Consider the following 22366-nt stretch of genomic DNA (forward strand, 5'->3'; position numbering starts at 1 on the left):
AAATTCTGGTTTTCTGTGCTCTGTATCTACTGGGTTGTCACTCAGCTCTGCCCAGAAGTCAAGAAATGTGTGATGGAAACCCAGGAGTTTCCATGGAAGCATAGGAGGCTGGACAAGTGCCAGCAGCCAGATTGAGCTGACTTTTTTGGCTTAGAGGGAACTCTGGGCTCTCATGACCTCAAAATTCCACTCTCAAGTGGCCTTTGAGTTATCTGTATCCTGAGAGTGGAGCCCAACTGTGGGTAAGGTCTCGGGATTCCCCACAATGCTCAAATCAGGACCACCCAGACTGAGTGCTACAGTTGCTTTCTCTCTTCATAGGATTGTACACTGGGGTGGTTTGAAAAGGGGCCCAAAGACCCTTGGCTTCTAAAGCCCACACTAAGTCCTAAAGGTACCACAACTAGAACCCCTTCTTTGGGGTTCACAGGGCCCTCTTAAGATACAACTATTAAGCCAGGAATGGTGGCACACACCTATACCCCTTCAGTTGAGAAGTATAGACAAGATAGTCAAGAGTTCAAGGCCAGGCCAGGGAGATGGATGGCCCAGAGGTTAAGAGCACTGACTGCTCTTCCAGAGGTCCTGAATTCAATTCCCAGCAACTACATGGTGGCTCACAACTATCTGTAATGGGATCCAGTACCCTCTTCTGGTCTGGAGACATCAATGCAAGCAGAATGTTGTATACATAATAAATAAATATTTAAAAGAAAAAGAAAGGAAAAAGAGTTCAAGGCCAGTCTCAGCTACACAGAAAGTTCTATACCTGTATGGGCTGTGTGAGGTACAATTGATAATGATGATGATGATGATGATGGTGGTGGTGGTGGTGGTGGTGGTGGTGGTGGTGGTGGTGGTAGTGGTGGTGGTGGTGATGATGATGATGATGACAATGACAATGACAATGACGACGACGATGATGAGGATAAATAAAATCTACAAAAAGAAAGAAAGAAAAGCTAGCAGGGACAAGAGAGGAGATAGGTCCTTTCTTTCTCTCAGAGAATAGGGAGTAAAGGCAGCTGTCTGATTGGTTTTGAAGCCAGTCTCAAAGGACAGAGATAAACCTAGTGACTTAGTCCTTTAGAGACAGAGGAAGAAAGGTCATCGTACTTGACTGCCGAGAGCAGTGTAAGTCAGCCAGGAATACTGATCCCTTTCTCCCCAAGTGAGTGATCGAGGACCAGCAGAAGCAGGGTCTAGTAGGCCCCTCCCAAAGCTTGGCATCCACATGAGAGGGCTTGCTGAGGGCAGAAGGATAACATAGTAAGGTTAAGTCATTTAAGCCTTGCCCTTCCCATGGGATCCTGCTATGGTGTAGATGTGTTCTTAGTGTGTCTTCCAATGATCATGTGCTGAAATTTAATCCACATTATGAGGCATTAACAGGGTGAATGTAGCTAGCGCTCCAAGATGTGGTTAGGATAAGTTTATCCAATCCTGGGGATAACTGATCCTGGTGGTTTACAGGAAGAGGAAGGGATGCCCAAAGACATCACACTCCCTGTATGTGTCTGTCTCTGTGTCTCTCTCTTGGTGTTGTTGTTGTCGTTATTCCTGCTGCTCCTCCTGGTGTTTGAGACAAAGTCTTATGTCACTCAGGCTGGCCTGGAGTTTAGAGGAGTATGACCTTGAATTCCTAATCCTGCTTTCATTCCTAAGGGCTGAGATTAGAGACAGATCTGCACTGACATGCCTACTACAACTAGTGGTCTTTTTATTACAATTATTTGTGTGTGTGTGTGTGTGTGTGTGTGTGTGTGTGTGTGTGTGTGTGTGTGTGAAGAAAGAGAGAGAGAGAGAGAGAGAGAGAGAGAGAGAGAGAGAGAGAGAGAGAATCCCAGGTATGGCTCCTCACTAGAATCACAGCCAAAGTAAACCTGCATTGCCTTAGTTGGTCTCATAGGCTCAAATGATCCTCCACCCACTGCCTCAGGAGTCATCTGTGCACACCCAGTTCAAACATCTTTTTCCTTCCTTCCTTCCTTCCTTCCTTCCTTCCTTCCTTCCTTCCTTCCCTCCTTCCTTCCCTCCTCACTTCTTCCCCCTTTCCCCTCTCTCTGACCCTCCCCCTCCATTTATTTGTTTGTTTGTTTGTTTGTTTGTTTTTGGGGTTAATGTTTCATGTTATCCATACTGGTCTCGAACTCTGCATAGCCAAGGGTGACACTGAATTTGTAATCCTCCTGCCTCCGTCTCCTAAGTGCTGGAATCATAAGCATGCATCACCACACCTGCTCTATGAGGTGCTGGGGATGAAACCCGGGGCGTTGTGCAGGCTGCTCCAGCATTTTACAAACTTAGCTTTATCTCCAGTCCCCCCCTTGACTCTGTATAACTTGTCCGGTTTGTAGTGTAGTGTTATTGGCGACAGTAAATAGACTAATAAGACCCCGTCTTTTTCTTTCCATGGAGACTGGGTAGTGCTACCTCTGCCCACCATCCCATAATGATCCTCAAGCTGAAGGGGGGTGGAGGGGGCGGCAAACTTCATTCCAAGCCTGAAATGCCCATGAGGTCCAAGCATGCAGACCGTGCCAGTCCTCTGAGGTATTCTCACTGCTCCTCACATGATGATATCAGAGTGAGAGTCTCAGCAGAAAATCCATGAAAGGGCCAAAGGGCAGCTGGTCCCCAAGCCCCTCAAGGCTCGTAATACTGAAGAATTTGCAGAGCAACTCTGCCATAACTGGCATGTCCTGCCCACCACAGACAGTCACTTAACTGAGAAGCAGACATCTCATTGAAGGCAGGCTCACCTTGTGTATTTATTACCCAGAGCAAGACTTATTGCCAGGTGTGGTGACACACACCTGTAATACCAGCAGATGGAGCAGGAGAGTCGGGAGTTCATGGCTATCCTCAGCTATATAGTGAGTTTAAGCCCAGCTTTGACTTACACTCCATTTAGTCCCAAGAATAGTTTGGGACAATTACTAGCCCAAGGATAAACAAGAAAGAGACAAGTACGGGGTCACCATTCTTCCAGAGAATGTGAGTTAGCGGTAGTTATTCTAACAGTATGCACTATCTCACATCTAACTTCCTTACAAACAAATCAGATAGGGGACACCTGGTGACTCAGACTTATTCATTGGTGAGGTTAGTCAAGAAACACACTTCCGGCACCAGGACTACCAGGCCTGGTACAAAGCAAATTTGTTTTCAGCAGGCAATTCTGCTGCAGGGAGGTAGCAGGAGAACCCTGGACTGGATCATGAGGTCCCCTCTTCCCAGGATCACACCACACACACACACACACACACACACACACACACACTTCCACCATGCTTACCCCACCTGTTTCCTCCTCCACTCTTCCCCCAACAGTCTCTTCCTGGAAGCCCTGCATCAGCTGGTCTTTCTGCCCCCTGACTTCTAGCTCACTTGGCCAGTGGGAAGACCTGGGTAGACACCAGAGAGCTGAAAGAGAGGGAAACTGGAGGAGGTACTCTCTGGGGAGACCATGACTGTTGAGGGCTCATCTTGACCTGCTCCTCCCAGGCTCTGCCCTTGATGGTACCCCTCAGTGAGTTTCTGGGTGACTGTCATGTCTTGTACCACAGAACTAGGGCCAACTGCTTTCAGCCACTGCGGTCCCTCAGTCTTTCATTTCTGTTCCCCACCTCTCTGCTCTTATCTTTGTAAATCATCTTGGCTCATCTCATTTAGAATGTGTGTCTGGTTTCCTGCTAGGACTTTGACTGACAAAGAAGATGTTTCCTTAGAAATGGACGTGTGGCCTGGGAGATAACTTGGCCTCTCGTGCCCATGAGAAGTGAAGCTTGAATACCCAGAATCTATATAAAGCTGGGAATGGTAGCATGAGTCTGTACTCCTAAACACTCCTAAGGAGACGTGGAGGCAGAGATAGGAATCCTTGGAGCTCACAAGCCATCTACCCTGTATACATAGCAAGCTGACAACAAAGAAACCTTGTTTTAAATAAAGTAGAAGGCAAAGACCAATACCAGAGGGTGTCCTCTGACTTCTACACATGCACAGTAGGATGGAGGCCAAAGGAAGGAAGGGAGGGAGGGAGAGACTAGGAGAGCCCAGCATAGATGATGTAAGTAAAGAACATTTCCCCTACATAATGAGAAGCCCTGGGACGGCCAGGCAGGATGTTCTGTTTTCCCTGTCTGCTTCTCTTTAGCATATAGCTGTGCCTTCCAGACTGTTTTCACCTCATAGTCACATGATACAGCCCCGTTCCAGACATCACCACTGTGTCCAAGACAGGAGGAAGGGTGAGAGGATCATCAGGCACTGTGTTTCCTCTATTTCCTCCATCTGCAGACTTTTGTTGGGGTTATAGCTAGAGCACAGGGACAAGGGGGACTAAGACACTGGGGGACAGAATGGCATGCTGACATGGGCAAACAATGATCTCCTGCTCGATGAATGATCAAACAATGATCTACAATGACAGGCTCTAGTCCATGCTCTTCTCTGTGGAACATTCTCTCTCTCTCTCTCTCTCTCTCTCTCTCTCTCATTTGGGTTTTCAAGACAGGGTTTCTCTGTGTAGCCCTGGGTGTCCTGGGATAAGAGCTACGAACCACCATTGCCTGGCTAGCTGTTTTTTTAAAACCAAAACAAAACACTTTCTTGATTAAGGATCGATGAGGTAGGGTCTAGTCACAGAGTTCCTCTAAGGCCTCTGCCTCACTTTCTGTCTCCAGGTTCCTATCTCTGACTTCTCTCATTGAAGGACTGTAATCTGTGAGAGGGAAGAAACTCCCCTATCTCAGGTTGCTTTTGGTCAGTGTTTTATCACACCAGCAAAAAGGCAAATTAGAACATCCTAAACAACCATCCTGCCACTACAGGAGAGGTTGGGGCTGACATTGGGGATGTCATATGGACAGTCATCCTCTGTGATGATGTCATTGTTAGGGCTGGGGATGTAACCTGTGCCCAACATGATAGCGAATATTGGTGCATGCGATGGTGATAACAGGTGATGATAAAGAAAAATGACTTCCACTAGGGACATGCTTGAGGGAGGAACCATCTGTCTCTAAAGCTGCTAAGTGTCCAGCGCCTCACCATGCTGGGAATTACCCGGCACATATAGAGGCAGAATCAAAACACAATCTAAAGGTTCCTTTGTGAACTCTTTCTTCCAGTCCCATAAGTTCCCTCTCCCTCCTCCATGTACATCTGGTCTCACTGCATTGAAATTGGTCTTTTCACAAGATGATGTCCTAGACAATCAAACTAGGGCCTACTTTGAGAGTCTACCTGAAAGAAAAAGGATGAGGATGAGGAGCAGGAGGAGGAGGAGGGGAAGGATGAGGAGGAGCAGGAGGAGGAAAGAAAAAGAAAAGAAAGAAGGGTGTCAATGAAAACATCATCAAAAACAGGTATTGTGACATACACCTACAATCCCAGCCCCTGAGGCAGGTAGGAGAATCAAGGAAAGTTCAAGGCCAACCTGGGATACAGAAGTAAGTTCCATTCCAGAAAAGTCTCGCTATGAACAACCAAAAGAAACAAAGAAGAGGAGGAAGATATTTGTGTCATCAAAGTCATTGCCCCATCACAATTGATGGTGTTGCCACCTCTCTTATGCTTACCTACTTCTACAATACATAAGGAACTGTCAGGAAGGGTCACATAGTGCTAGAACTAAAAGCATGGCCCCCTCCTCCTAATCAGGCTCCTTCATTCCACTCTCCCTTCTTCTCCACCCTGCTCCCATCTGCTGCCCTCTAGCAATTTTCTTTTCCTTTTCTTCCCGTTTTCTTTATATACGTGTGTGTGTGTGTGTGTGTGTGTGTGTGTGTGTGTGTGTGTGTGTTGAGATAGAATCTCCTCCCAGTCCTGTCTCAAATTTATGATCTTCTGACCTCAGACTCCCAAAGGCTAGAATTACCGATATGTGCCACACCTGTTTAACACCTGTAACATGTCTAACACCCACATAGATTTTAAAAAAAATGTCTTGCTAGCATGGTAGCTCACTCCTATAACACTGGCAATTGAGAGGGGGGAGGCCAAGGCTATATCAAGTCTGAGACCAGCCTGAACTCAGACCTTCCTCAAAATAACAACAAACGTTTCTTAAATTGGGTGAGGCGAAGAGTAGGTATGAAGCTTATGCAATATCTCATCCTGCTATGGTTTGATATGATGTGTCTAGCTGGAGAGATGGCTCGGAGGTTAAAATACATGCTGCTCTTGCAGAAGACTCTAGCTCACTTTCTAGCACCCATGTCAGTCTCAAAACCATCCGTAACTCCAGCTCCAGGGGATCCAGTGCTCTCTTCTGGACTCATGGGCACCTGTACTCATGTACACACAGTCCCTGACACAAACAAATAAGAAATAAAATAAATTCTTAGCTTAAAAACAATGATGTGTCTTTGAAGTAGAGCTTCCTGGTTTTTTTTAACAACCCAGTTGTGTCATGTGATATTTTTCTGGAAGTTGTCTTGTGAGAGGGCATGTGATGTTTAGAAAAAAATGTAAGTGGAACCCACAAACAGTGAGAGGAGGCTCTTGCATTGCTACACCATGCAACACTTTGCTGGACTTCACTGGTCTTCACATCCTAGAGAGAACTTCTCAAGGTATTCCAGCTGATTCTGGCTGTTTCTGCTGATTTATGCTGAGTCGATGGAGGGCTTGCTGTTTCTGCTGGATCAGGCTGCACTGTTGATTCATGATTGGTGTTTGCTATTGGACTGGACTACTGGTATCCTGATAACAAAGAATGGAATTGCCCCAAGGGACTCCTTCTAAACAGATTCACAAGACCCTTTTCCTATTTATCTTATTTTTGTCCCTACCTCTGGATGGTGAGTTGGAAGGGAGATTGAAGTGTTTAAGAACCCTAAATAAAGTATGTTTTGAAAAAAATCTAAGCATATATGTCTTCTCCAAAAGTAAATGTTGAAACTTGACTGCCATTGCGTCAAGATTGGTAAGCAGGGCTGCATGCCAAGAACATTGTTCTTGTTGAAAAGGGATTAAGGGATTAGATTATCTGAAGCAATATGAGTAGCTATGGTAGGGAACCTGGACTCGGGTGACCTCGAATAACATGCCTTACTGTGCAAGAGGTTACGTGAATTTTAATTATCATACAGAAGCATTACAGTCATAAATTAGTGATCCAGAAAGGGCATCGGGTCGATCGGTGTAGTTTGAATAGGAATTACCCCATCTGAGCCATTCTGATGGGTGTACATGGATTTCAAGATCATTTTGATTTGCATTTCCCTGATGACTAGGACATTCTGTAAGTGCGTCTCAGCCATCCCAGACTCCTCTGCTGAGAATTCTCTGCTTGGCTCTGCACCACTCTCTAAAAATTGGGTTATTTGGATTGTGGGTGTCCAACTTCATATGGAAAAACAAAAAAACCCAGGACATTTATTGAATTCTTTATATATTTTTATATCTTGTGTCAGATGTAGGGTTATTGAAGATCTTTTCCGAATCTGTAGGCTGTTGTTTTGCCCTATTGTCAGTGTCCTTTGTCTTATAGAAGCTTTTCCGTTTCATGAGGTCCCGTTTGTCAATTGACGATCTTAGAGCCTGAGCCTTTGGTGTTCTATTTAAAAAGTTGTCTCCTATACCAATGAGTTCAAGACTATTCCCCACTTTCTCTTCTATTAGATTTAGGGTATCTAGTTTTATGTTGAGGTCTTTGATCCACTTGGACTTGAGTTTTGTGCAGGGTGATAAGTATGGGTCTATTTGCAGTCTTCTACAAGCAGACTGCTTCATATAGTTTTAAAAAATTATACTACCACCTTTTACCCAAGTTCTGACTCCTTCTGACGCCCTTTTGTTCCACCCAGCTTAGACACAGGATCAGCCACCACCAGCCCTAACCTGGCTTCTTTTTCTACCTGCTCTGGGAGGGGTCTTCCACTCTGGAGACCCTTGAATCCATGGATAAAGACACATAGACAGCTCTATTACTTTAGAACCTATCTGCTAGGCACAATTGCTATGCAAAGATAACTCCTGCCTGGAAAGGTGTGCCCTTATCAATTTATTATCTCTGTCTTTCCCTCCACCCTAAACTTAGTGGCTTGTATCAGCTAGCCCCCCCCCCAACTTCCTTGGGCATCTGCACATAGTGGAGGCCACAGGCCCTAGCTGCCCCTAGACCTTACACGATTGCTGCCCGCTCATTCCAAAGCATGGCAGAAAAGCCCCACCCCCCCCTCTTTCTGTGCATCTTCTTTTCCTCTTGGGACCTGGAAGTCCCACCTGTACCTTCCACCCAACAATTGGTGCCCAGCCTTCTTTATTGACAAATCAAGAACCAGTTAGGTAACTAGACCTCAGTATCAGAACTTCCCCTTATAGCAGACATTCAGTTAGACCGGCGCCATTTGTTGAAGATGCTTTCTATTTTTCCATTGTGTGATTTTGCCTTCTTTGTCAAAATCAAGTGTCCATAGGTGTATGGGTTATTCTAGCGTCTTCAATTCAATTCCTTTGATCAACCTGACAGTTCTTATACCAACGCCATGCAGTGTTTTACTACTATTGCTCTGTAGTATATAGCTTGAGGTCAGGAATGGTGATACTTCTAGAAGTTCTTTTATTGTTCAAGATTGCTTTAGCTATCCTGGGTTTTTGTTTTTCCATATGAAGTTGAGAGTTTCTCTTTAGGATCTGTAACGATTGTATTGGAGTTTTTTTTATAGGGATTGCATTGAATCTGCACATTGCTATCAGGTGATAGCAGAGGCTGGTGAGGATAACACATGGAGCAAGGGGAAAACTCCTCCATTGCTGGTGAGAGTGCAGTCGTGTACAACCACTTTGGAAATCAATTTGGCACTCTCTCAGAAAACTGGGAATAGTTCTACCTTAAGACCCAACTATACCATTCCAGGGCATATACCCCAAAGATGTCCTACTATACCACAGGGACTATGGTATGTTCATAGCAGCTTTATTTGTAATAGCCAGAAGCTGAAAACAACCTAGATGTCCCTCAACTGAAGAATGGATTACGAAAATGTGGTACATCCACACAATGGAATACTATTCAACCAGTAAAAACAACGACATCATGAATTTTGCAGGCAAATAGATGAATGTGATAATCCTGAGTAAAGTAACCCAGAGTCAGAAAGACATATATATATATATATATATATATATATATATATATATATATATATAATTTAACAGTGGACATTGTGCTACAATCCACAGACCCAAAGAAACTGGGTAAAAAGGAGATCTCAAAGGAGGATGTGGGAATCTCACTCAGAAGGAGAAACTAAATAGTCATCAGAAGTGTATGGAGAGTAGGAACTGGGTAGAAGAAGGGGTGAGAAGGTTAACAGGGACAGCAATCAGGTATGTGTGTGGTGTGGGGGGAGAGGACTGGGAGTGAGACTAAAAATCGGCATAGGGGCATCTCTGGTGACTAACTGGAGGTTTGAGACTGGGGAGGATGTGGGAAGTCTATGGGGGTGACCCTAGCTGAGATTCCTACCAGAGGGGGATATAGAGACTCAGGTAGCCACCTCTCCTCCCATAGCCAGGCAGGACTGACACTATTAATGATACTCTGTTATGCTTGCAGAACCTAGCATAACTGCCTCCTGAGAGACTTCATGTAGCAGCAGATGGAGGCAGAGACCCACAGCTAAACATCAGGCAGAACCCAGGGAGTCTTGTGGAAGAGAAGTGAGCAAGTCAGAGGGGTCAAGGACACTGCAAGAAGACCTACAGAACCAACTAACCTAGGCCATGGGGGCTCACAGAGCCTGGGTCACCAACTAGAGAGCATGCAGAAGCTGGACCTAGACCCCTACACATTTATAGCAAATGTGCAGCTTGGTCTTCATGTGGGTCCCCTAACAAGTGGAGCAGAGGGTATCTTGGTCTCAGTTCCTGGCCATTGGATCTCCTTCCCTCTACCTGGACTGCCTGGTTGGGCCTCAGTAGGAGATGATGTATCTAGTCCTGTTGGGACTAGCTGACCCAAGGTGGAGTGGTACCTAAATGTGGCTCCTCTTCTTTGAGGAGAAGAGGAGGAGGTAATGGGGGGAGGGATTTGTAAGGGTGGGACTGTGAAGAGGGGAGGGAGGGGGCTGTCATCAGGATGTTAAGTGAACTAAAAAAGAAAAAAATCAAAGAAAAGTATAGTGGTCATATTACATGGGGGGGAAAAGGAATCACCCCTATAGGCTCATATATTTGCTCATATATTTGAACTCTTTTTTTTTTTTGACAGTATAGTAGAGAATAGAGTTTAATAAGGGCATGGGGAGGGGAGTTAAGAGGGTAGTAGAGACAGAAAGGCAGAGAGAGAGAGAGAGAGAGAGAGAATAGAGCCAGCCATGAGCACTGGAGACAGAGGTGGTAGGGAACGAGGAGAGGAGGTGGAGCAGGAGGGAAAGGACAGAACTAGAACAAGAAAGCAAAAGAGCATATTTGAACTCTTAATCATCAGAGAGTGGCACTACTTGAGAAGGATTAGGAGGTGTGGCCTTGTTGGAGGAAGTATATCACTTGAGTTTTGAGGTTTCAAAAGCCCAATCCAGGCCCTCTTCCTGCTGCCTGTGGATCTGGATGTAGAACTCTCAGCCACTTCTCTAGCGCCACGTCTACCTGTGTGCCACGATGCTCCCTGCCATGATAACTTGGACTAAACCTCTGAAACTGTAAGCAAGACCTAATTAAATGCTTTCTTTTATAAGAGTTGTGTGGCCATGGTATCTCTTCACAGCAGTAGGATGTGACTAAGACACTCAGCTACAGCGGGTTCAGAAAAGATGGCTCTCATAGATTTTATATTTTATCTTACAGCACTGTTAGTTTTAGGGCTGGTGGGCACTAGTGATCTGCTAAGTAGATACATTCCAGAAGTTTTATCTAATAGTCACAAAGATGCTAGCTCAGATAGAAGAGGTCAGGGGTAAATAGCTATGGAGGGGACTAAAGACGCCCCAACATAATTTGGCTCTTGAATGACAACACTCTACCTCTTCACAGTCATTAAATTCTAATCAGACAGACTGTACAATCTTTATCTCAGATGTGGCTTCTTCAGGATGAACTTTAGTTCACAGCCCTGTATGAGGTAGTTGGGTCATTTAAAGAATCAGTGCCTTCTGTACAGGACTGAGTTAATTCTTGAGGTAGTGAATAAGCTCTTAGTTTCAGGAGACTGGTTGCTGTGAGCATGGGCTGGTTAGAAAATGAGGCTGCCCTTGCATTTTCTCTCTTGCATGCATGTCCTTTTGCCTTTCTGTTTTCCACCATGAGGCTTCACCCCATGCTGTTTCTAGAACAGTGAGATAAAATAGACCTCTTTTATTTACAGTTTGCCTGGTCTCTGATAGTCCATCATCCTATGACAAACTGACCCAAACATACTTACTGCCTCAGTTTATATTCACCAGGACCAAGAGCTTGTACCTCCAAGTGCTAAGTGGCCGACTTGCTGGTGCTCAAAGCTAACCCAAGCCTTAGACCGTGACACATGTTCAAATCATGGCTGGAGTTCCCATCTTGCTGTGAAACAAGACTGCTCTTAAGTATATTTTACATTTTTACAATTTTCATCTCACCAGGGGTCTCCCAACCTCTGCAGTATCCGATTGGTTGGGAGGAGAAGTTGGATACTTGGTGGGGGTGGGGTCCATGGCACTTCCCACCTTTCCTGAACTAACAAAGATGACAGTAGTTTGACAACAATTATATGCCACAACTGTGACCCTGACAGATAATGGATTGTGAATGAAACCATTAGAAACTGAGTGGGAATAAGAACAAAGGTTGTGACAAAGCCTGTCTAGGTACAACCCATAGTTCTCAGCCTTCCTGCAGAATGAGTCTAACCTCTTTGATTGAGGACATTTTGGGGAGGTAATCACAAGTAATGGTGTCTGTTTGGCATATCTGGGTTTTACGTAGACCAGAGAACTTCAGAACCAAACCTCTCTCGGTGCTTGGAAGGAGGAGAAACAAGGGAAGGCTTGTGAGGCCTTCAATCCAAGGCCTTCCAGTTTCCTTTCATCCAGAGTGCTCAGTGTGTCAAGTGTCATACTTTGGGGTATTCGTTCCTAACTCCCCATAGAAAAGCCATCTTGTTGTTGTATTTCTATTTATTACTTAATTGTGGTGATTTGCATAAGAATAGCTCCTGTAGGCTTCTATAATTAGAATGTTTGGGCCCCAATTAGTGGCATTCTTAAGGAAGAGTTAGGAGGTATGGCCTTATAGGAGCAGGTGTGGCCTAATTAGAGGAGGTAGGTTACTAGGGGTGGGCTTTGAGGTTTCAAAAGCTAATGCCAGGCTCTCTCTCTCTCTCTCTCTCTCTCTCTCTCTCTCTCTCTCTCTCTCTCTCTCTCTCTCTCTCTCTGCCTTCTACCTGCAGATCAGAATGTAAGTTCTCAGCCACATGTCTGCCTGCCTGTTACCGTGCTTCACCTCATGATCATGGCCTCTAGCCCTCTGAAGCTATAAGCCAGCCCTCATTTAAATGCTTTCTTTTATAAGAGTTGTCCTGGTCATGATGTCTCTTCAAAGCAATTAAACAGTAAACTAAGACATTAATTAATTTGAGACCAAACCTAACTATGTAGCTAAGGACAGCCTCAAACTCACAAACCTCTTGTCTCCACACTGTGAGCAGTGACATATTCTTTATAAGATGTTCATCAATGTCTCCGGCTCTAGTTACTAAAAGTCAGTTGCACCACAGTCTCAATGTACTGTGTAGACAAAATGTCTCCCAAATATAAATGTCTCTAAAAGAAAATACAAGCACAATTGTACCAAAGAACCTGGCTCAGCAAAGTATGGTCTTCATACTAGCAGCCTATATGACACCCCAAAGCTAGTCAGAACTCCTGGATTCTGACCACACCTGAGACCTACAGAACCAAGATTTTGAGTTTTAAAACTGTCCTCAGATGATTTATCTACACAATAAGGTTTGGGAAGCAATAGAACAATAACTAAGTAAGCTGTAATGTTTATTCAAATTACTCTTCCTTGAAAAAAAAAAAGTGGGCCTCCATTTAGTGTTTCTTAGTGTGTGAATGTGGCAGAGGGGTGCTGACATTTTGTAAGGGTTAGTACTATTTTATGATTTTATTTTTATTTTTATGTCCATTGGTGTTTTGCTTGCATGTCTGTGCGATGGTGTCAGATATTCTGCAACTGGAATTACACACAGTTGTGAGCCACGATGTGGTGCTGGGAATTGAACCTGGGTCGTCTGGAAGAGCATCCAGTGATCTTAACCGCTGAGCCTTCTTTCCAGCCCTGATGCTGTTATTTTTGTATGGAACATTCTGGTGTTGTATGGAATTATCTCCCACTTTGCAATACATCCTGTCAAAGCTCAGTGTGCTTCTTGTCTTTTATAAAAAGTAGAGATATCCTCTAACAAATACCCTCCTTTGGGACACTCAGCTAGGTTGGGGTGCTTTGGCGTATGACACTGGAGAGAAGCTAACACATCATGGTGCTCTTTATTGCATCTCCCCTCAACTCCCCGCCCCAGGGGTAGGGGCAGGAGATATAGCAGGATGGCAGGCATGAGCCTGACCTTCCTCAGTCAGTGTCCTGCTGTGAGCAGCAACAGCTGTGGAACAAGGGAGACCCAGCAGCCCTCCAACCAGTAAGACCAGCTGGGCCAGTTCTCCTTGGCCCTGGCGCTCTCAGTAGAGCAAACACATGAGAACAACTTGACATCAGAGAGTTATGTCTGGGGTAAGGAAGGGAATATGTCCTGGGGGAGGAGGGTTAGTGCCCATTCTGTGTTCTTTGTGCTTCTGGCAAGACTAAGGGATTATCAGGCCCTTTGGTGAGGAGGGAGGATTATATGACTCCATAGTAGAGCCACCAGAGAGTTCAGAGGAAGCAACCAGACAGAAGCTAGACACACACCCCTACCTCCATACCTGAGCAAAAGAGGCTGGGTTTATCCTCCAACCTAAAAGAGGGACCAGGTCTGCCAGTTTGGGTCTGGCCTCTGACCTTGCACTCACCGGGCTGTGGACCAGGGTAACTCCTACCAGGACCCTACACCTCTCCTATGCTCCCACCATTATGACCACCAGCAGCCCTCAGATGTCCAGTGAGCACCCCTTTTCGCTCCTTTAGGACTCGCTTTTGTTTGTCAAGACCCCTCTTAGTCACTCACAATGAGTGTCCCTGACTCTAGCCATGTTACCAGTTGTTTGTCTTGATCACAGGACTTACGCTGTCTTCAAATTTATGTCTCTGGTGCCTGGCCTAGCAGCTGACACAAGACATTCAAGAAATGTTTGTTGAGTGAACATATGACATTTTCATGATCTAATAAGGCTACATGCTGATATTTACTGAGCTCCTACCTAGGTGCTGAGCTTTTAATGTACAGCAAAACCCGACTTGCCCTGTCCCATGTCTCCTACACTCCAGTCAGGAGACAACACTGGTCCAGAGCATTTCAATGTTAGGAGGTCTTCTGACCCATTTCTTTGTTTACAATTGCAGAAGAAACTCTGGCCCACAGGCTTGCCATCCTACAGGAGTTTTCCTCACAATAGTAGTCATAAGTAATTATGTTCCGCATGGGATCTACATACATCTTACCATTGGCAGGAGCTAGCCTGTAGGTTGCACAGCTCCCCAGCTGAAAACATGGACAAGAGTTACCAAACATTCCCACCTCTCTTTTGGAATGTCCATTGCTTCTACAACTCCTTCCCATGGGTGGGAAGATGGTAAGTTAGGAAAACAAAGCTCCTTTCTGCTGATTTGCAGTGATTCAGGTTATAGTGGTTTGAATGAGAATGTCTCCCATAGGCTCAGGTATATGAACTCTAGTCTCCAGTTGTCCGTGCTGCTTGTAGAAGTTATGGATCCTTTAAGGAATGGAACCTTGCTGGAGGAAGTGTGTGTAATACTAAAAATCAATTTACAGGCTGGAGAGATGGCTCAGTGGTTAAGAGCACTGACTGCTCTTCCAGAGGTCCTGAGTTCAATTCCCAGAAACCACATGGTGGCTCACAACCATCGATAAATAAAATAAAAAAATCTTTTTAAAAAATTAAAAAAAAAAAGTCAATCCATGCTATCCCTGGCTATTCTCTAGTAACTTGGTTTCCCCTCCTCCACTGGGAGCTGCAAACCCATGTCTTTCCAGTTGCCTACTTCTGAACCACTGCTGTATCTTCCAGACATCCGCCCCCTGTGGCTAGCTGTCACAAATCCCCATAACCCAGTAAAATCAAAACTCAGAGGCTTGTAATTTATCAGTCAGATTTATATCAGTAAATTCTTAACCCACAAATGCCCACAGAATGTGCTCAGAGCCAACTGATATTGATACAAGCTGCCCACCTTGATTGGACAAATTGTCCTATATTAATCTATTTCTTCTATTCTGTCTAATCCTTTTTTTTTTTTTTTTTTTTTTTTTTTTTTTTTTTTTGAGCTGGGGGCCTGAATCCAGGGCCTTGCGCTTCCTAGGCAAGCGCTCCAACACTGAGCTAAATCCCCAACCCCTTAATTGGGTTTCTTTTCTTTTTTTTTTTAATCCTTCTATTCTATTCTAATCTATTCATAGCTACCTGTGCCTATTTAGAGTCACGAGGATCTGTTTCTTCCTCTTCCTCCATCTTCTCTGTCCTGTCCCCTCTGTCCCTCTCTGTCCCATCTCTAAAACTCTCAGCCCACCTGCTCTATCCACCACCCAATCCCAGTCTCTAGCCTTATCTTGTGCCCGCCCTCACATGCATATAGACTGCAATCCACAAGGGAGCGTGACACTAGGTGAAAGCTTTGGGAATCTATAGCTTCAGTGGACTTCCAGTCTTTTCTCTTTCTCACTCCATCTCTCTCTCTCTCCTCTCCCATCCTCTGCTTTCTGTGTGTGTGGAGATATGATCTCTCAACTTCGCGCTCAAGCTGCTTGATACCAAGCCACCCCACCCTCATTCCACTCTCTCTGGAACCATAAGCCCAAATAAACCCTTTCTTCCATAAGTTGCCTGTGGTCGTGGTGTGTAGTGATGAATCAGTTAGACCGCTTTGGCCCTCAGCAGGTTACGTGTGCACTGCACCCACCCAAGAGCTCTGATTCACAAATGAAACACACACACACACACACACACACACACACCAGCTAATTTTGATATGCTCTGACTAGCTCAATGATTGGGCACTTCTAAACCTCCTTGCAGCTAGCACACACTCCTCTCCGGTATTTCTGGCTTAATACCTTCTAAATGTACTTTATCTTTGCAGTCCTGTTACCTTCTGGGCAGCTCCCCCCATACCCCATAGGGCTGAATTCCCTTTCCACCTACATTGCTCGATGACTTCTCCTGCATCTCTTAAATTTCATCCCTCTGCCTCCAGGTCATGTTGATTCTCCTGTTCCTTTGACCCATAATCAATTTAAAAGTCCCGCCTCCATCTCCCTGCCCAGCCATTGGCTGTATGACAGTTCTTTATTACCAATTGAAGCCAGTTGGGTGCAGGGACCCTCAGCGTCTGGAAGTGTGGCTTTTGGGAGCCAAATTAAGACAAAGCATTAGAACCAATCCCCAACAATGTTGTGTTATCAGAGGTGCAGAAGAGTATGTGGTACAGGAGTCAAAGCCAAATGCTGGACAGAAGCCAGAAGCAGGACCAACTTGGTTCAGAGAGGCCTATGTCTTTGGATAGTAGGGGAAGAGAATTTTGTAATGTACCTGCCTCTGGATTCTTTTCTCTTTGATTTGGCCTAGAGAATGTGCCAAAAGGAATGCAGCAAAATGTCCCAGAAGCAGCATATCCTGAAGACCCATGGGGGAGGGAAATGTTGTGGTGATGTACTGTATTGAGCCTGGGTCATCATCTGTGGATGATCACAGGCACGGTGGGCCAGGGTCTCCTGAACAGTCCTTCCAGAGCTCCTGATACAGCATCTCCAATGCTTCTCAATCTGTTAAGGTTATGTCAAACAAAGTTCAATGTTGGCCAATTCTAGCCTATCCTCCAATCAAAGTGAGAGAGAGACAGAGAGAGGAGGGAGATAAAGGAGACAGAGACAAGAGACATTGGGGAAAATGGTATAGGTGGGAACAAGGGTCAAATTAGCTTATCTCCTCCTTCTCTGATTCAGTTACTGTCTACAGTCAGCCACACCGTATTGTTTCCAATTGTATAGGGATCTCTCACTTCTGCCCTTTCCTCAGAAGAGCATTGAGGAGCCCAGACTGACAGAAATGTCCTTCCCACCCCCACGCCGATGGCCTCTCAGAATGTCAGAGGCAAGCTTCGTACAGTGTGCACCAATCCTAGGGTGGCGATGTCTTGAGGGAGCTGAGCCAATTCCTTGCCTAGCAGAGAGGCCATGAGAGCCAGCTACATCCACTCTACTAGACACTCCGGCATCCTGTCAACCACCCACATTTGCTGGTTCATCTTGGAACCATCCTAGCCAGGGAGTTTACCATCATCAGCTCCTGGAATACAGATTGAATGGTAAATGGTAGGGTGTCCTTGAGCATGGAGTCACAGGGACACTCCAATGCTCTTCTGTGGGACCTCCAGAGGTTTGGCACACAGTTCTCCAGGTAAATTAGGACAACAAGGCTTCTTTCTGTTGATGGACTTGTAGTGTTGGGGTTGGAACCCAGGACCTTACATGTGCTGGGTAAGCACTCTACCCCTAAGCTACACACACAGCCCCTGGTATTTTGTGACAGGATCTCGTTATATAACCTACATTGCCCTGAAACTAGCAACTCCCCTGGCCTTGTGCCTCTCCCTCTTGCCTTGATCCTGGAACCCTAACAGGGGTGTTAATGAGGAAAAGAATAGATACGACAGGCATGCACTCAGGAAAGCTGGGATACTGGGGAAAGACTAAGACTATGCAAGATCTGCCAAGTGCACAGAAGTGGCTGCACTGATGTAAAGGTGAAACGACCTCAGCGTTGTTCTGTCAGTTCCCGAACTTACTTAACCCTGCATCTTGTCTTGTTCCTTTCTCAGTTTTGATAAAGAGAGGCTAATTTGTTTGTTCCATAAAGGGTCACCTGTAGCCCAGGCTAGCTTGGACCTCATTGTATATTTGAGGATGGCCTTGAACATCTGGTCCTCTTGCTTCCACTTCCCAAGTGTCTTAGTTAGGGTTTTACTGCTGCGAACAGACACCATGACCAAGCCAACTCTTATAAGGACAACATTTAACTGGGCCTGGCTCACAGGTTCAGAGGTTCAGTCCATTATCATCAACACAGGAACATGGCAACATCCAGGCAGGCATGATAAAAGCGGAGCTGAGAGCTCTACATCTTCATCTGGAGGCTGCTAGGAAAATATTGCTTCCAGGCAACTAGGATGAGAGTCTTAAAACCCACACCCAGTGACACACCTACTCCAACAAGGCCACACCTATTCCAACAGGGCTACTACACCTTCTAATAGTGCCACTCCCTAGGCCAAGCATATACAAACCGTCACACCAAGTGATCAGATTAAAGGCTGCTATTTTCTCTTTACAACTCTGCCCTATGGCTTTGCATATTCTCAGCCTGTGGTCCGTTCTGACATTTTAGTCCTCTTCTGCCAGATGTCCGAGAGTTGATAATTGGTACTCCCTCTTCTGCAGAGGCATTTATTGCATATATCAGTGGAAATTTGGAGTCAAGAGATTTCCAGTGTTGTGACCGTGAAAGTAGGGTATTTCTGCAGAAAAGCAGAAGTATGATCCAGAAAGGAGTTTCCACTGTACTGAAGAGAAAACCCCAGCTTTTTGTGGAGAGTTCTCTAGTACCCTGTCAGCAACAGCTTCTATGGAGACACAACTGGGCAGCAAGCAGCCAGCAGCCCTCAGTCTTGGGCCAATGTTCTTTCCCACCGTCCACTTCCTTTCTTCTTGGCAACAAGTAGGTTGGCTCATTATACCTCCGTCTCATTGGTTCTCCCACCTCAAGACACCTAATCATTGGTCCATTCAACTAGTATCTGCTGTTCTGATTGGCTGATCTGTCGTCAGGGTAAAGGCCCCAGAGTAGCACTGCTTTCCCAGATGTAATATTCACTGATTTTGAACACTGTTTCATTATCCATAATTCTGTTCCCCCTACCTTACTTCTTTCTCCAGACAGACTCTGTAGCAGTGAATTAGTTAAACCACTTTGGCTCCCGACAGGTCTCACATGCACACCTACCTGCCCAAGAGCTCTCTGAATCTATGAATGAAAGACACACACATGCCAGCTAATTTTAATATGCCTTGACTAGCTCAATGGCAGGTTGTTTCTGCCTAATCCTCCCTGTGGCTAGCATACATTTCTCTCCGGTATTCCTGGTTTAGCACCTTCTAAATCTATATTTTACCTTTACTGCCCTGTTACCTTCTGGGCAGCACCCCCCACCCCCCACCAAGAGCCACTGTAGGGGATTGGTTCTAATGCTCTGATCTGTGTTTACTGATATTTAAGGTCCTCACCCCAATTTGGGTTTTGATCTATCAAAAAAGATGCCAGTGGCTGATGGCTGGGCAGAAAGAAAGAGGCAGGGCTTCCAGGTTCCTGCAAGCTAGGGAGAGGAGGCAACTCGGAAGATGGGGGTGGGGGGTGGGGGGGTGCCGTAGTGGAAAAGATAAAGCCATCAAGCCATGTAAGTTTTTGGGTAAGTGGCTTCTGGCCACTGCCTCGACTGGGCCTGGGATAGCAGGGGGAGATTTAAGAGTGCCCAGGCATTGAATCAGCCAAGGCATTTCAAGATTAATTGGTGTGTGTGTTTTCTTTCCACTGATCCAAGATAGCTGCATTCCTGCGACTCGCTAGTAGCTCAAAGAAGTATAGCAAAAAATCCACGCTATAGGCCGCATTCCCTTTCCACCTACGTGTAGGATGCTTTCTCTCCTGCAGTTCTTAAATTCTAATCCTTCTCCCTGAGAGTCATGGCGATTTGCTTCCTCTCCCCCTCTGTTCCTTCCCCATGCAATCTAAAAGTCGGGACTCTTTCACCTTGCAAGGCCATTGGCTGTTGTCAACTTTATTTTCCAATCAAAGCCAACAGGGGGCAGACTTCCTTTAGCTTCTGAACACACAGATTCCTATATGATTCTGAGAGCCTAATTAAGACAAAGTGTTAGAAGGGGGCTGGGGATTTAGCTCAGTGGTAGAGCGCTTACCTAGGAAGCGCAAGGCCCTGGGTTCGGTCCCCAGCTCCGAAAAAAAAAGAACCAAAAAAAAAAAAAAAAAAAAAAAAGACAAAGTGTTAGAACCAATCCCCAACAACTCTCCTTTAGTGATTGAACAATAAACAGTCAATTCAGGGATGCCCTGGATTGGACCCTGACCCTGGGCCCTGAGTTCCCATCTTTGGACAATTTGTCAGGCCAAAGCCAATTTTGAACAACCCATGTAAAACTAGGAAATCTGCCATTGCAGAGTCACACCCTCACAACACTGAATAGACCATAAATCCATCCAAGAGCCACTCACACAGAAAGACATGGCTTTGACAAGAGTCAATGCAAGAGATCAAGATGCTTGCTAGAACAGTCCCAGGCTGTCAAAATTGCCATCATGCTTGAAATTCTACCAGTAAAAAAAAAAAATTATTTTGAGATAGGGTTTCACTATGCAGCCTGGAACTGTCTGTGTAGACCAGGCTGGTCTCAAATTCATAAAGCTCTACCTGCCTCCACTTCCCAGATCCTAGGACTAAAGGCAAACACCATTATGCCTGGCCCCAGGTTTTCATTGGTATAAATTTCTTATATTGATACAAATTTTGAGATTAATATTGTTAGTCTTAGATAGGCATTGTGCCTATGCAATTCATTTAAGAAAGAGGCAGCGGCAGCGGTAGAAGCGGCGGGAGGGGCTGGGTGGGCTGGGGGGGGGGGCAGCAGAGGCGGGCGTCGTGCTTGAGACCTTGGTTGGAGGCAAAGCTGAAAAAGACAGTGGGAAGGCCAAGGTTAAGGCAGTGTCTCCATAACAGAAAGCTGGGCTCCAGTTTCCTGTGGGCCGCATCTACAGACACTTGAAGACTCGCACCACAAGCCGTGGATACCTGTGGGCCACATTGCTGCTGTGTTCAGAGCCGCAATTCTGTGAGTACCTCACAGCTGAGGTGTTGGGGTTGGCAGGTAAATGCTTCTAAAGATCTCAAAGTAAAGCGAGTCACTTACAGGTTGCAATCTGAAGTGAAGTGGGTGGTGTGATCTCGCACATCCACAAGTCTCTGATTGGAAAGAAGGGACAGCAGAAAACGGCTTAGGGTGTGTAACTGGGGCAGAGGGTACCAGTGCGGGTGTGCGGGAAAGCATAGACGATCGCTGTAGACAAAAGACACATTTGTATGTTTTTAGACTCTCGAAAGTCCTTTTCCCTGCAGTCTAGTCAGGTGTTGATTTGCCAGGTTTCTCCCTTGTGTTTTATACAAAAATAGAATTGATAAAACTTTTTTTTTACAAAATTAAAAAAGAAAACAAAACAAACAAACAAAACAACAAAGCTTGGACCTAGTCCTTTTATAACTATTACAAACTGTTTTTAGATGACTGAGCAATCAGAGTTAAGGGCCAGATAGCAAACTCATGGTTATGTTAGATTTGATTTAGTTCCAAAAGTGTGTTGTCGAGATATTTCAATTAAAAATGGCTGAGAGTAGTCAAGGTTTAACAGTTCGATTACGTTATATATTATAGATAGCCTTCCAAGATGTCAGAAATCCGTGCCCTGTGACATTTAATGTCATTTAATCACTTGATGTTGAGACACATCTGCTCCTTTTTGGTTCACAGAAGATATTGAGCATCCTCAATTCCAGGCGAGGTTGTTTATTGTGGCAAGGTAGCCACTGGGCAGAAATTGCCTATTTCATCTGCAGACCAAAACTGTCCAGGAAAAGGACACTTTATGCAAAATAGTCGACTAGAAGGCCAGAGTCTGATGCGCCAAGGTTTTGAGGAATGAGGGGCTGTCCAGGTAGTCAGCTGTCTCTACAGTTGTTTTAGAAGCTTTGTTTGGTGCTTCCTATAAACTCAGGTGATGTTGAAATCATTCTCATATTTCTGATGGGGTTGAAAACTAGTTTTAGTCTCCTAATCAAACTCAAGTTAACATTGAGAGAGAGAGAGTTTATAGAGTGGATGACATGGTTTTCAGATGATGTTACAGGCTAAAATCTAAACATGATCTAGAGAAAAAAAATCATAACCCAGCAGGAATGGTGGTAGAATATTTTATCTAATTGACAAATGTGATGGACTGGGTGTCATTTGTGTCCCGTACCGTGTAATTTACATGATTGTTATGATTTTGTTCAATTTATATCTGGGAGAAGAGGTGTTTTTTTTTTTAATTATTGGACAGAAAAGGTGTGGTGCAAGAGGAGGTTCTGACGCTTGCCCTGTTCCCCA

General features: G+C 45.2%; 1 pseudogene; it reads left to right on the forward strand.

The window, feature by feature from the left end:
* Positions 1-17227: 17227 nt before the first annotated feature.
* H2az2-ps1 (H2A.Z variant histone 2, pseudogene 1) lies at positions 17228-21222 on the forward strand (annotated as a pseudogene).
* The last annotated feature ends 1144 nt before the right edge of the window (positions 21223-22366 follow it).

The sequence above is a fragment of the Rattus norvegicus genome, chromosome 3, assembly GCF_021556685.1.
Source record: "Rattus norvegicus strain SHRSP/BbbUtx chromosome 3, alternate assembly SHRSP_T2T, whole genome shotgun sequence".
Lineage (NCBI taxonomy): Eukaryota > Metazoa > Chordata > Mammalia > Rodentia > Muridae > Rattus > Rattus norvegicus.